At 31.1% G+C, this 9,417-nt stretch overlaps 2 long non-coding RNA genes across 3 annotated transcripts; one reads left to right on the top strand and one right to left on the bottom strand.

Moving 5' to 3' along the window:
• Positions 1 to 1,786: 1,786 nt before the first annotated feature.
• LOC141678791 (uncharacterized) lies at positions 1,787 to 4,404 on the bottom strand. The gene is made up of 3 exons (XR_012557912.1): positions 4,110 to 4,404; positions 2,395 to 3,954; positions 1,787 to 2,315 (listed from the first exon to the last, which is right to left on the bottom strand). It is a non-coding gene; the product is annotated as an uncharacterized LOC141678791 (long non-coding RNA).
• Positions 4,405 to 5,445: 1,041 nt separating this feature from the next.
• On the top strand, positions 5,446 to 6,357 carry LOC141678383 (uncharacterized). 2 transcript variants are annotated; one of them, XR_012557735.1, is made up of 3 exons: positions 5,523 to 5,702; positions 5,807 to 5,962; positions 6,105 to 6,357. It is a non-coding gene; the product is annotated as an uncharacterized LOC141678383 (long non-coding RNA). The 2 variants fall into 2 exon arrangements; XR_012557734.1 differs by having other exon boundaries at positions 5,446 to 5,962.
• Positions 6,358 to 9,417: the final 3,060 nt, after the last annotated feature.

Genomic DNA, 9,417 nt, shown 5'->3' with positions numbered 1-9,417 from the left:
GGACGAATTTTTTGCTCTCCTTTGCTGGTAGAGCACTGCTCATCAAGGTAATCCTTAATTCTATTCAAGCGTTTTGGACAAACCATTTTTTGCTTCCTAAAGGAGTTTATTAGGAACATCCGTAAGCTCCTAACGAGGTTTCTATGAAAAGGAGATACTAAGAAAAAAGGGGGAGCCAAGGTAAGTTGGCAAAAACTTTGTCTTCAAAATATGAAGGAGGGCTTGGCATTCGGGATCCGGAAGAGTGGAACCACTCTCAATTACTTTGCTATCTATGTAAGATTGTATCCCGTAAGGACTCTCTATGGGTGCAATGGGTGCTCTCCGCTCACCTCAAGCACTCTTCCATCTGGTTAGTGATCATGCCTACTGATTGCTCCTGGATCTGGCGCCAAATTCTTCAATTTCGTGATAATGCGAGACGGTTTATTTCTTATGACAGTGGTAATAGTGCTAACACTTTTCTTTGGATGGACCCTTGGTGGCAAAATGGATGCCTTGCAAATCATAGCAATGACAATGTTTGTTTACAAGCGAGATCCACTATGACTGTAAAGGTTTCTTCTATTATCAACTTGGGTACTTGGAGACTCCCACAGCTGAACTCAAGTCTTCACCATCTTAATCCAAAGTTAATTTCCTGGATACATACTTTTAATTTTCCAGCCATTGATTCCTCAAAATCTGATACACTAACTTGGTGTGATTTGGATTTAAAGAAAATTAAAACTTGGTTCATTTGGGACAAGACTCGGTATAGAGGTCAAGAATGCTCCCGGAGTCCTGGTGTTTGGCACAACTTGGTGGTTCCGCGTTATGCATTTTTGGAATGGTTAATCTGTCTAGGTCGTCTCCCAACTCAAGATAGACTAACCAGATTTGGTTTGAAAGTGGATAGCTTTTGTTGTCTATGTGTAGGTGGCCTCGAGTCCCATGATCATCCTTTCATTAGCTGCTCTTATAGTAGTTTTGTGTTGCAGTCCATTTTCAGCAAATTAAAGATGACTCTTGACAGTACCACCTGGGTGCAGCTCCTGGAATTTTGCCTTGCAGTGAAGCATAAATCGTTAAAATCCTTGACCCTCTTATGCCTTCAAATTTTTTGCTATCATACTTGGGAGGTTTGGCCCTAACAAACTCTTCCAGGGTATCCTAGTGGATGTTATGGCTCGCATTTCTTCATCTGTATGGTTTAAAAATTCAGATTGTATAGGGCTCATTGCAGATTGGTAGTCCTAGATTAGGTTCTTGCCTTGTGTTGTTTTGGCTTTCTATCCTCAATCTTTATTTAGATTGATTATAGATAGTGGTTTCTAGGGGCCTATCCTAGAACAAGGGTTAATCCGTGTCCTTTTTGTCTAAATATACTCAACTTAGCAAAAAAAAAATATGTACCTGTTTTTGACATCGGTTTTGGACTAATGTGAAAGATGACTTAATACATCATTTCTAACTATGTCAATTACCTTGTACAACAATGCTTCTGTAAATAGAAATGATGTATTAGGCATACTACGATATCTGCTAGTGTAAATAGAAATGATGTATTAGGCATACTACGATATCTGCTAGTGTGTGTGTGTGTTTATATATATATATATATTTGCACCAAAGATACCAAAAGCAAAAATGAAAAGAGGAACAAGCATAGTCAATCATATATAAATAACAATTTTATTATTTTTATCAAACTATACAAAGGATTCTGATATACAACATTGACGAAATAAAAAATATAATTCTCAAAACGACAATATTACAAGTCAAAATGAAATTCTCAAACGCTACAGATCAATATCTTTCTCTTGCAACCTTCTTCTTTCTTTTCATATGGATGCTGAATTGTTGGCCTTGCAGCATGATGTCACAGTACAAAGATAAATGCAATCACATCAAAAGTCTTGCAAGAAACTAGCTCCTTCGACCCCTCTACTTTGCATTATACATAAATTACTGCCTACTAGATAAATTATCTTGCAGTTTAGGGATTGTCTACTGCTCCCACAAATAACATGTAAATTATTTTACAATTTAGTTATGATATCATATTTGGCATAAAGGTTTGCATTTTTAGGAAAAATGTAATCATAATATGATTGTTCAGTTATATTAATGGCATTAAGATGAGATAATGGTTTAAAAGTCTGATAAATGGTATTTAAAACATACTACCATCAATATAGCTCTGACTCTTTCATTGAACAAAAAGTTACAATTATCGGAGTACAAATGCAGAACGTCACAACAATATAACTTACCCTTTTGTTCGTCTCAAAATGTCTACAACTAGCACTCAAAAGATTTCGCCATTTATCCTGAATAGCCAAAAGAAAATAGATTTAAGATTCAAAATTAAAAGCGCTGGAAAACCGTAAAACTAAGAAATAAAAATACCTTGAGATCAATTGTTAAGCGATGGGAAGATGAGGAAAAACAAGCATTCTTTATCTCAGTCCATTTCCCAACTCCATGTCAAGAAACCCCATCAACTAGCTGCTTATAGTGAAAGGGCACTTGGACAAGTATAGTTGGGCAGAGTAGTCTAGTATTAGTATTACAGATATACAAATGGAAAACCTTATGAGGAGCTTAACGCATACTATGTACGCACGTACAAAAATCAAACCATGAGAACTCTTCCATAGTTGAAAGAAAAACAACCAAAATCCTATTCAATACTTAAGGGAGGTCCGATGCCGAGTCAACTTCAGTGCATTGATATAATATTTTGTATTACCATACTTCTCAAACTAATTTTAGTATTTTAGCTCGTACATATTTTATTAAATTCTATACTCTCATTATTTTTTTTTATTTTTCTTTATTAAATGGTACCAAATATTCCTGTATAATTAACTTATGTCAAGTCGATTGTAGGGCTTCAAAAAGTTTAACTCTCTTATGTATAATAATAGTATATGATATCTTACAAGATTAAAACTTTATACAATCATCCTTTATTATGTAAAGCATAGAAAAATCCTAGTGAACTTCTCTTCATCTATAACATCAAAGACACTGAGGAGCAGTTTCTCATAAAGCTCAATTTAAGTCCCCCATGCAATGCTTGAAAACACAAGTTGAATGGCTATAGTTACCCTGGCCAAGAAAAGGAACAGTATAACACACTTTGTTGCATGGATATGACTAATTAAAGCTCAGACTATTCAGTAAATAATGTCTATTCTCTTTTTTTTTAATACCAATCAATTTTGTATCAAGCAGTGCAAAATACTAGAATTAGAAATAATTAGCATCAGCCTGCGACCTTAGAGCAACCCCAGCGCTTCATACCTTTTTTCTAATATATTGACCCCACCTAAGCAAAATGGTTTCCGGACAAATCTTGGCTACGCGCCTCCAATGATAGGTCCATTTCACGGTTTTTTATGTAATAAAATATTTATATTATAGCAATATCAATGAGTAACTCTTTAAATTGAAAAAGCAAAAATAATGTCTACCGAATGACTTTGAATATATGATTATGATTGTTATTAAAATATATTAAAGTAAACAACTGGGACAGTCCCAGCATGGAGGGACTGCCCATTTCTCTCCTCTTTCATACAATGGTAGGGAAGGCCCAATTTTCATATTTAACCCACTTCACGTAATTCTAGATAGTAAATGACCCCGTGTTGTGGGTGCTCTTAAGCTCGAAGACAACAAAAAGATGAAAGTAACAGAACACTTAGGCAGAACTAGACACGTGGAGTCATAACTACAAATAGATATGAAGGCTAAGAACATTCAGATTTTTAAATTGGTAACTCATAAGCTATAACAGTAATGACAATTTGAAGATCTAACAGTCAACAACATACTAGTAACATCTGAGTAAAATAAGAAGCATATTGTAATAGCATGACTCCACCACACATACCTTAGATTCTTCGATCTTACCAATAGGATTTTCAATTCACTTGCCAAGCAAAAATTACAAATAAAGCCCTGCAAATAACAAAACACACAAGAATTACTTAACATATACAAATAAAAATAACATTAAAACCGAAGAATAACTTACTTTGTAGATGATCCAATATAAAGAAAAAGTTTTTTAAAAACAAATTTTTAATTTTGAAACAAAATTAAAAAATACTTACTAATTTGAGCGGATTCGAAGCAGATAACATCACAGTCGACCAATATAAAGTTTTCTCTACACCGAACTAACAAAAATCTAGAGTTTTACTAAAATAAAAAGATAGGGTTAAAGGTAATTAGGATTCAACATTGGAGTTCGAAAAGTAGAGTTTGAATTAAGAATCTGTAAACTACGGTTTGAATTAGAGTGCAAATTAAGGGCTTTGATAAAGTTTGAATTAGAGTTCTTGAATGAGAGTACTGAAAGGTGAGATTGTGAGAAGAGTGAGTTTGTGAGGAAAAAAAGGAAATTCCTTTGAGTTTGTACACAAGCGTGGGAAAAGAAAATGGGTTGGGTTAAATGTTTTTAACTAACTAAGGTGGAATGTTATTAAGCTCGGGGAATGTGTATACCGCATGTTTATTTTAATTTTTAAAAAGGCCTACAACCGATGTGTAAATATTATTTTAACATCGCTTTTGAAAACAGTGATGTTAAAAATCCTATAACATTGTTGCAACCAATATTAAATAAGTGATATTTGTTAACAGTTTTTTTGTAGTGAATTAAGAACACTGTTTTACATGCCACTATTAATTTAAGATCATGTTTGAAAGTGTAATGAGATATTAAAAATAATTTTTTTAAATAGATTTAGAACACTTTTTTACATGTCACTATTAATTTAGAATTATGATTGAAAGTGTGATGAGATATCTTTAGTGGTAAGAGATTATTGTATGTCATGCCGAATTTTTAAGAATAAATACTTAATCATGAGATCTGTAAGCCTAATTTTTTTGAAAAAAGATCAGGTTTAACACAGGTAAGCCTCTTGCATTATGTCAGTAAACATAAATTTTTAATTTATTTATACATGACTTAGTATACATTAGTTAGGTTTGCATATGTACACATAAATTTCAATTTACGTATTTAATAAATGTAGACCAAAAAACGTTATAAGAAGTGCAATTAAGTTGCTAAAAAAAACAAAACGCTGGCTGGGGTTCAAAAGTAATATGATACTCCTTCTGTTCCTTTAAACAATTCCTAAATGATATGTTGGTACTGTTCATAACATGAGACAAATTATTAATTTACATCTAATTTATAAGCCTAAATATAGTCATGAGTGATTTTGTTGGATTCGTGTTATGAGTATTTTAATAGGGTGAAATTTTTACATTTAATATTCATATGAAATTAAAGATATTAACGATCAAAAATGTGAATTGACAAACGTGTCAAGTACAAAGAGAAAACGTTTTTAGGGACGAAAGAGTACTTCATAGCTAGGCATACACAATTTAATATTAAGTGCACCGAGAATTATGTAAATTGCCAGGTAGGTACCGTGTTGGTTCCTTTTTGTACATGTATTTCCTCTCTGTATATATGGATTATACATGATATCAAATATGATATTTGATCTGTATACCAGTCTAACGGGATTACTAATTCGTACTCAATACCATATTTTGAACTAAATGACACCTAAGCTCGCTGCAAATAATGTAAATTGCCCGGCAAGTTCTGCGTTGGTTCCTTTCTGTGTATTAATTTCCTCTCTATATTAAGCTCGCTGCAAATAATGTAAATTGCCGGGCAGGTCCGCGTTGGTTCCTTTCTGCACATGTATTAATTTCCTCTCTATATATATGTGCGCGCTCAGTGTAAGTATTAATTTAAGTGCTTACTCTTACAACTCTACAGGTATAACTCTGGGTAAATTTGCTAACTAGCTCAGTGTAAGTATTAATGTAAGTATTGTACTGATCAAGAACTCGCTCTGGTTACTAATCATTAGTCTTCTCCTCATACTTTCTCTATCATCTGCAACTGCTGATAACGAATACTCCGCATGGCTAGGTATTTTTCCCTAGTTTTAATGGAAGTATACATGTATTATTTTGTGAATGTTTGGCACCTACTTTTTTATCCAGACAAAAGCCGGTCCTTACAATTATTAGATTTTGATTTTTTGATATTTAATTATCATCGAAATTTGCAGGTCCGAATGGTAGTGAAGATTACGAAAGTCCTCCACCACCTTTAAGTTCTATTCGCAGAAGTCGTTCGCCGCCGGCTGGGAATGGAAAGAAATAGAATTTTCCATATATAGGCCTAACTACTAGGCGAACATAAGTTCTTGTGGCAGAATAAAAGTAGTATTTTTCTGAGAATTCAAGTGATAGTCGTCTTCCACCTTGCTATGTACTCAAAAATGTTATATTTTATATTAATTCTCTTCAATATTATTTTTAGCACTATTCTTTCACCAATTTTACTGATTGAATAGCAAAAATGCATAACAGAAATTTATTAGAAAAACAATATTCTATACATTGATACCCCACCCCTATATTGGAGTTTCTTGACCACTGCATGATTAAAATACTTTTCGGGCTTTTGCATATCCATACTGTAACTATAATCCCATGATCATACGATCTAGGCCACCGCGTCATTCTTTTGTCAAGCATAATTAATGTAAACAAGAGGTGAAAACGCATGCATAATTTATTAACTGATAATAAAAAATAAAAAAATTAAAAATAATACAAAAATCTCTGCTTTTTGAATAAAAGTTGCACTTTTATAGAGAAAAGGCGATTGAATTCCTAACAATCAGTCCTACTGATATCTTGTTGTGACTGTTTGAGAAATATTAAAATAATTAATTTATGACTTATTCATAAGTGATTTATAAGTAATAAATTGATGGATACTTATAAATTAAATAAGTGTTTAGTTAAATGTAATTTTTTTTACTTAACTGGGCTAAAATAAATAAATTTTATTATAATTATTTTAATTCATAAATTTTAAATTAGAAAGACATGTAAAAACATAAATTTTAAATTAAAAATTAATAAGAAAGCGAAAAATCAAAATAAGTTTTTGTGCAGCCAACCTTATTCTTGATCCAAGAACGTTTGAGGTTCGAACGTGGCTATTATGCAAAAATATAAATAAGTTTTATGTTTTTCTTCCTCTTCTTATTTTTTATTTTTTACACTTTGATTGACCAGAAAAGCTTCTAACTTCGAGTCAACCATGATCTCAAAATTATACCTTAATCGATTTTATTTGATGATTTTTTATGCTAAATTTTATTTGGTGACTTTTATTAAGTGCCGGTTTGAAAAATTTTAAAGTAAATAATTTATAACTTAAACGAATAAATAACTTAAAAGTGATAAATATATAAATATATAAATACTTATAAGTTACACAAGTGTTTGGACAATTTGAAAAAAATGTTAGATTTTTTTTACTTAAATGAAATAAAATAAATAACTTTTAAAATGTAATTATCTGAATTCATGAATTTTAAATAAGACTAACATTTAAAAAAAATTTAGAATTAAAGTTAATAAAAAGGTGAAATATTAAAATAAGTTGAGAAAGGTATATCATCACTAATATTTTACTTATCTACTTTTTTTTGAAATATGAAAATAATTCAATAAATGAAAAGCCATACATCATCTACACATATGATCGAAATTGAACAAATACATAATTATATCGCTGTTGAATCCTTCCTCGACCAAACGATTTTTTGAAGTGATATCTACATGATGTAATCCTCCAATTGTTGTTTTGAGCAATCAACCACAAATGTATCACCATAAAAACTTTTATCACTGAATCAACATCATGAAAATTCCGCAGATCTGTAATCTCGGGCATAATGAACTGCAAACAAATCAAATAAAACCTAACTCTCACAAGAGACAAACAAAACCCAAATAAATTGAAAAATTATTGAAGATTAACAAGAGATGAACTAAGAGATGAACTAAGAGATGAACTAACAATAATAAAAAGAAGAAGAGATCGGGGCTTTCCACCGGTGAAAGCCGATGGAAGCCCCTTAGAGATGATAGGGAGGCTGCTTCAACCTTTAGAGAATTTTAGGGGTTTTTGTTAGGTGTTTTTACTTATCTACTTATAAGTTAAAAATTCAGCTCAAACGTTAGATCTACAAACACTCAATGATACATTATGAGGAGCTTATAAGCCCCCATACATGACTTATAAGGAGTATGCCTCAACAGGCCCTTAAATTAATATGACTTCATTTTTAACATCAATTTCTTTTAATACTACCCCTTACTCATTCTTTAAAATTTTGTATTATAATAATAATAAGGTTATATTTTCAAAAAAATTTAAGAGAAAATTAATTTTTTAATCACCCCACTTTTTATTCTTTAAAAACCTACCACCAAATTAAAATATTTTATTTTTTCACGTACTAAAGTTACATTTTTTTTCATTTTAAGCCATTATGTTAATTTTAAAAAACCTATCGAAGTCTTCTAAGTGTTCTTGAATATTATACTGAAATTTTAAGATAAATTTGGAATCCAAATTCAAAGTTTATGTAATGAAATCGATCGTTGTGAAATCTTCTATATGATTTCATCAACAAAGATTGATTTGAGTAATTTTGACATAACTTAGGATTTAAATTTAATTAATTGTTCACATATTTTTTTTTGATAAACAAAAGTGTTTTATTGATTACTCAACTCATAACAAAATATTACCAGCGTTAACAGGAACAGAACTCTTGGTGAAATTTCCATCTGAAAAAGAATGTGACTTCATTTTGAAGTTATGAATACATAGCTCGTTCGATTTTAAGATTTCATGTATTACTTCGTGATTTTGGCGTTATGATTTTGTGTTCGGCAGAAAAGTGGATGCCACTTGTGTTTTTCGTTTTTTCGGCTGATTAAGATATTATTTGTCATACGATAATATCCAGTGCGCACCCGAAGGGTAGCGGCTGCGGGTTACCTACGATTAAAAAAAAAAAGTTCACCCTTAATTATTCGAAAAAATATTTTAGGTGAATTTTCAAAATTTAAATTATCATATTTATTTCTTTTAAGTTAAAAATATGAAATTATTAAAATTTGAATAAAAAATATTTTAGGAAATTAAATCAATTTATTTTACATTTTTATCATAAATATCAAAAGTTATATTATACAATTACATAAATACCTCTATGCTCAAATTCAAATTTAAGGGTAACTGCATGAATTTGATGAAAATGTTAGCAAACTGAAGTTGATTACTCCATTTAAGAAGAGTTGTTTGAGAAGCTGAACTCTGCACTTGCATGTTATTTTGCCAAACTTATAAAATAAATTTCAATATATTCTTATATAAGTCTAAGAAAATCACAATCCCTGTACACGTCTAAGAGAGAAATTCTCTCCATCTACATCAATATTGCCCACTCAGGAGTCAGGACCATATTATGTACAGGACCATATTATGTACTTACAAAAGGTTATAAATGA

Source organism: Apium graveolens, chromosome 8, assembly GCF_009905375.1.
Source record: "Apium graveolens cultivar Ventura chromosome 8, ASM990537v1, whole genome shotgun sequence".
Lineage (NCBI taxonomy): Eukaryota > Viridiplantae > Streptophyta > Magnoliopsida > Apiales > Apiaceae > Apium > Apium graveolens.
The sequence above is the reverse complement of the archived record's forward strand: the minus strand, read 5'-3'. Positions and strand labels throughout refer to the sequence as shown.